We start from the raw sequence: 5,317 nt of genomic DNA, 5'->3' as shown, positions 1-5,317 counted from the left end.
ATATATATATATATATATATATATATATATATATATATATACATACATATATATATATATATATATATATATATATATATATATATATATATATATATATATATATTTATATATATATGTGTGTGTGTGTGTGTGTGTATATATATATATATATATATATATATATATATATATATATATATATATATATATATATTTATATATATATATATATATAAATATATATATATATATATATATATATATATATATATATATATATATATATATATATATAATGAGATTCAGACCGAGAGAGAGTCAGCTAGAGAAAGATAGCTAGAGAAAACTAGAGAGCGAGAAAGAGAGAGAGACAGTGAGATAGAGACAGTGAGAGAGAAACAGTGAGAGCGAGACAGCTAGAGAGTGAGTGAGAGAGAAACAGTGAGAGCGAGACAGCTAGAGAGTGAGAGTTAGAGAGAGAGCTAGAGAGAACTTTAGAGAGAGAGAAAGAAAGAGTTAGAGAGTGTAAGAGAGAGAGAAACGAACTGAAAATAAGGCAGACAAAATAAGAGACTGACGCAGTCGCATAACGGCTGGGAGGTAGTCACGATTGTGGCTGGCTGGCTGGCTGGCTGGCGAGTCACGTATTCCTAAATATGTCTGAAAAATAAATAGTTAATTCTTGCAAGGTATTCTTTACAAATAGAACACAAATATTCTTCACAGTGTTTCGCATTGTGGCTGGGGAGAATGACTATAATAGGCGCCTATCCTTAAATGTACTCCTCTATTCATGCAGCACTGTGTACCTAGTTGTTAAACGATTGGCAGGTAATATTTCAGGGGAACTATACATAGTGGGTAAGGCTCTGGGAAGCGACGGCTCTCAGCCTGCTTATTAACATGACTCAGCAGTCATCTGTTCCTGTATCCACCTGTGTGTATTTATATTTATAAATAACCTAGTTGGAATGGTCTATCAGAACAAATCGATAAACAATACCAAAAAAGTAAAAACTAATCCGTTAGATATTTATATTTGCAAAATAGATTCATAAACACTAACTATTCCGGCAATATCCTCTCTTGTTATTAACATAATATTTACACTTCTTTACTGTCACCATCAGTCTTCTTCAATCGGGTACGTACGCACATACGAACACAGACATACACTAGAAACAAAACTAAATTTTATTACCTATTATCAGGGCTCTTAATTGTGAATGGTCAAGGGAAAGCAGATGCTTCAATATTTTTACCTGCTCTAGATACAATGATCAAGATATTGGCGCCGCATGAACGTATAATCATCTAAATTTTGGGTTTGGTGCAGCGGCCTTTTAACTCATGTTTTGACTTTTAAACAGTAAAACATGAAGAGAAAGGCTATGTGGCACAAGTTCTTTGATAGCGCTAAATGCATCTCAAAGAGATAATAGAGCTTTAGCTATTATCACTCTCCTCTTTAACTGATAAAATACAGGATGTTTCACACATATCTTGTTATAAATACAAGATATTAATAACAAAGCAGTGAACAAAAAAGCAAGGCAATCAAGTGGAATGGACAACAAGAAACAAATTAAGATTTGTCGAGGCAAATTTCGTAATCAGGTTCTAAACGAAATAGGGGGGAGGTACCCTTTTGAATTAAAAAGTTATTGCTTTACCTGGCCAGGAGCTGGAAAGGCAGGCAGTCAGGAAGGCAAACTAATGCTCGTTTGACACTGCTACAAGCACTTTTTTTCCATTTGAGTACAGACCTCCCTCAGAGTCGTCTGTCCTTCTTGTCAATGTATTTCGCAGACATAGTTATTGAATGCTGAGGCAGGTGACCATGTAGTGCAATTGACAAGCATCCTGGGAGGACGAAGGTTAATCATTAGCAAAGGGAAACCTACATATAAGCATAGTTACAGGTTCCCAAATCCTCACTAACTTTGAGAAAACAAATTTGGGACGGCTCCACATGAAGTCTTGAATTGTGCATTTTCAATAGGTATCATGCTTAAAAGATGAAACCACACCAAATATATGCATATTTGTTTTAAAAAAAAAGTACCTTGCGAGAACATTAGCTAAAGAAACAAATGAGAGTGGTATAGGTGTTGTGTCATTTACCAACTTTACAAACACAAGGGCAATTACAAAGGGGGATAGCGCGAACGCAGTCCCCCGCTAAAAAAAATTTCGCACCCGAGTTAACCACATTTGGGTTAATCGCAAGGGTCAGCGCCACCGGAGTGCAATGGTGAGCCTCGCCCTGGGAAAACGGCCTTCGTGATCACCGTGTCTCCTGTGCCAGGTAAGTATGCCAAGACATTCTAACACGCAACACGCACCTGCCACGACTGGGTACCACCACACTCACAGCTATCTTTATGTTATTGCCGCCCTCCAATTGAACTGTCATTTAACACATTGATTTTTATTTGTTTTGGAATTTATCATGGGTAAGCTTGTTACAAGAAATAATGTAAATACAATCAAGATAGGAATTCATTACAGTAGTGATATGGAACACAGAGTGCTTCGAGTTGCCTATTCAAATAATTAGCTAATAAGTGGGAAGGAAAATTAAATTACCATCCCACAGGTCAGCGCAAGTAGTTCATTAACCGTCTTCTGTGTTATGCGTCCCTCAGAGGGAACACAGACATAGGAATTTCACTTCATTTACATCGAAAGACTAATTAACTAGTGTTGGAGCAAAGCGTTTGTCCCACCTACAATTCTACCGTTTTCTGTCCTGCGTTTGCAGTTTGATGAGGGACTTATCGAATCCTAAATATCTATTATCGATGAGAAATGCAATTGTTTTTAGTATTCTTTTCAATATACAAAAGTTCTCACATTCTTGTAAACCACAAAGATACCTAATATGAGAAAGGAACTTAATATTCTGAACGTTGTTGATCGTGTTACTGAAATTAACTGTCAAATTGGTATAAAAATGCTTTGGCTAACTCATCCTAATCCTTGCGCAGAAGCCCTCCAGAATTTCTTTGTTGAAGATCAGCATTGTTCCAAATGGATAACAAAAACTGGAACTCAACTCAGAATGTATCAGGTTCATGATTTGTACCAAGAGAAACAACAACGGCACTTTTCTGCACCGTGGGAGGTTACACCCTTTCCAGTTTTAATCCCTCCCTTTCCACCCAAGAAGCAAATTAGAGATCAGCCCAAGCTTCGTCTTGAGGCAAAGCTCAACGCCTTAAGCCATATTGATGCTCTGTCCACAGAGCATTCTCTCTCTCAAATCATATACACTGATGGTTCCCTACACCGCACCACGGGTGCAGCTGGAAGTGCAGTTGTACTGACAATGGGCGATGGCTTGTATTTTGAGTGGGGAGTCCGTATAAACAACTGGGCCTCTACCCTTCAGACTGAACTATTTGCCTTGATCCTTGCACTGAAATGTGACCAAGTCTCCAAACTTGATACATTAATTGTAAGTGACACTTTATCATCCTTAAATGCTCTCAACTCTTTAAGACATAACTGTAACATGCTCGTGTCCGAAGCTAGACACAAATACAACAAAATTATTAAGGATGGTAACAGAGTCCATTTCATGTGGTCTCCATCTCATGTTGGCCTCCGAATGCATGATAGAGCTCATAAGTTAGCCAAAGAATCTGCCTTTAAAGGAGCCGTTGAGTGTAACCTTGGATTGTCAATGAGCAATCTGAGAGCAGCAGTACACCGAGAACTTCAACAAGATCTTGTAGATCTGAGGCAAAGTGAAATTCACACCAGTAATTCCATCTATCATCATACTATCATGCAAGAGGAGCCACACATCTATGGATCATCCAATAAAATAAGCAGACTTCTAGAGATGTTACTACTGCTCGGCTTAGACTCGGTTACAAATATCTCTGGGAATTCTCATTATCTGCTGATGTAGACTTGACCAAATGTAAACTGTGTCAACAAAATTATTCGCACACCCTCCGTCACTATGTGATGGAGTGCGAAAAGATACGTGAATTTAGAGACAATTCTATAACCAATGTTCCAGCGATGTGTAAATATTTCATTCAAAATGATCTGCTACCAGAAATTTTAGCTAAATATCCCCAGTTTGCTAACTGTAGGTAGTAACTGAGTGATTGTAATCTATCCACCGCTGCCCACTGGATGGGGGGCGGTGTGCAGGACAAACATATAAATTGACACTAGCTCTCCACATATGTCAGTTGCTTAATTTAGAACCTGTAATTGAGGTCGATCTCGAACCCATTGTTGATGTGACGACTTATATTAAATTTTGTAACTAGCTCATCAAGATTGTAACTTGCTTAGCTAAATGAATTGTGGGGTTCAGTCCCTGAGCCCATTATGTGCCTCTGTAACCCTTTCCACTACCGCCCACGGGATGGGTATGGGGTGCATAATAAATGAACAAAACTAAACTTGTAAAGTCACTAGTAAGCATAGCGTTTCGGGCAGGTCCTTAATCCTAATTTTCCCATGGAATACGACCCGCTAAATCGTTTAACAACCAGGCACACATTCACTGCTGGGTGAACATAGGCTACAGTTAAGGCCTTGCACACTATCAATCCTCCCCGGGTAGGATAAGAACCCCTGGCCAAAGGGCTTGCAAAGCGCCGGGCAAGTGCACTGCAAACCACTGCGCCACAAAGACTGTTCAATTAAGCACATTTGTGTTCGTGTGCGCGCGACAGCACACAGCAACGTGCATATTTCTCCCATTGTGACTACAAATACAAACGTCAGCAATTAATGCTTGCACTTGATGTAACACTTCATTTAGCCTCTGTGTTGGCTTCCTAGAGTAATAAATCACAAACTTTTAGTTGTACCTACACGTACAGACTCCCTCATTTTCTTAGGGCTGACTATATGCAACTGTACAAAATAATCATTATTAATGTGTTATATTCACATGAATATGTTCTGTGATGCGTTGTATGCCTTAAAATGTTTAATTTCTCACAAATAATTATCTAATTCGTTGCTTGTTTTTTTCGTAGAAAATTCTGTGGTTTGCAGGGAACTGAAGATATATATAGTGTATCATCTCCCAACGTTTCTCCATAGTCGGGGAAAGGAAGCCAGTAAGTATATAGAGCTATCCGGGTCGCCCTATAACAGGCCAACTATTAATCAACTTCTCCCACGAGGCCACCCACGTCACCAATTGTTCAACTTATGGAAACTTATTTAATACAAGGTGAACAGATGCATCAGATGAAGGGAAAGGTGCCCTTCCATTTCAGTTCCGACCGGGAATCGAACGCGGGATATGTATAAACACAAATATATGTATAGGATCAACAGCCAAGCCTACCAGACG

General features: G+C 38.6%; 1 non-coding gene across 1 annotated transcript; it reads right to left on the bottom strand.

Annotated features, from left to right (window-relative positions):
- Positions 1-2,135: 2,135 nt before the first annotated feature.
- Positions 2,136-2,298, bottom strand: LOC138351756 (U1 spliceosomal RNA). Its single transcript, XR_011222621.1, has one exon. It is a non-coding gene; the product is annotated as a U1 spliceosomal RNA (small nuclear RNA).
- Between the last annotated feature and the right edge of the window lie 3,019 nt (positions 2,299-5,317).

This window comes from Procambarus clarkii, chromosome 50 (assembly GCF_040958095.1).
Source record: "Procambarus clarkii isolate CNS0578487 chromosome 50, FALCON_Pclarkii_2.0, whole genome shotgun sequence".
Taxonomy (NCBI): domain Eukaryota; kingdom Metazoa; phylum Arthropoda; class Malacostraca; order Decapoda; family Cambaridae; genus Procambarus; species Procambarus clarkii.
This window is presented reverse-complemented; position numbering and strand designations above follow the sequence as displayed.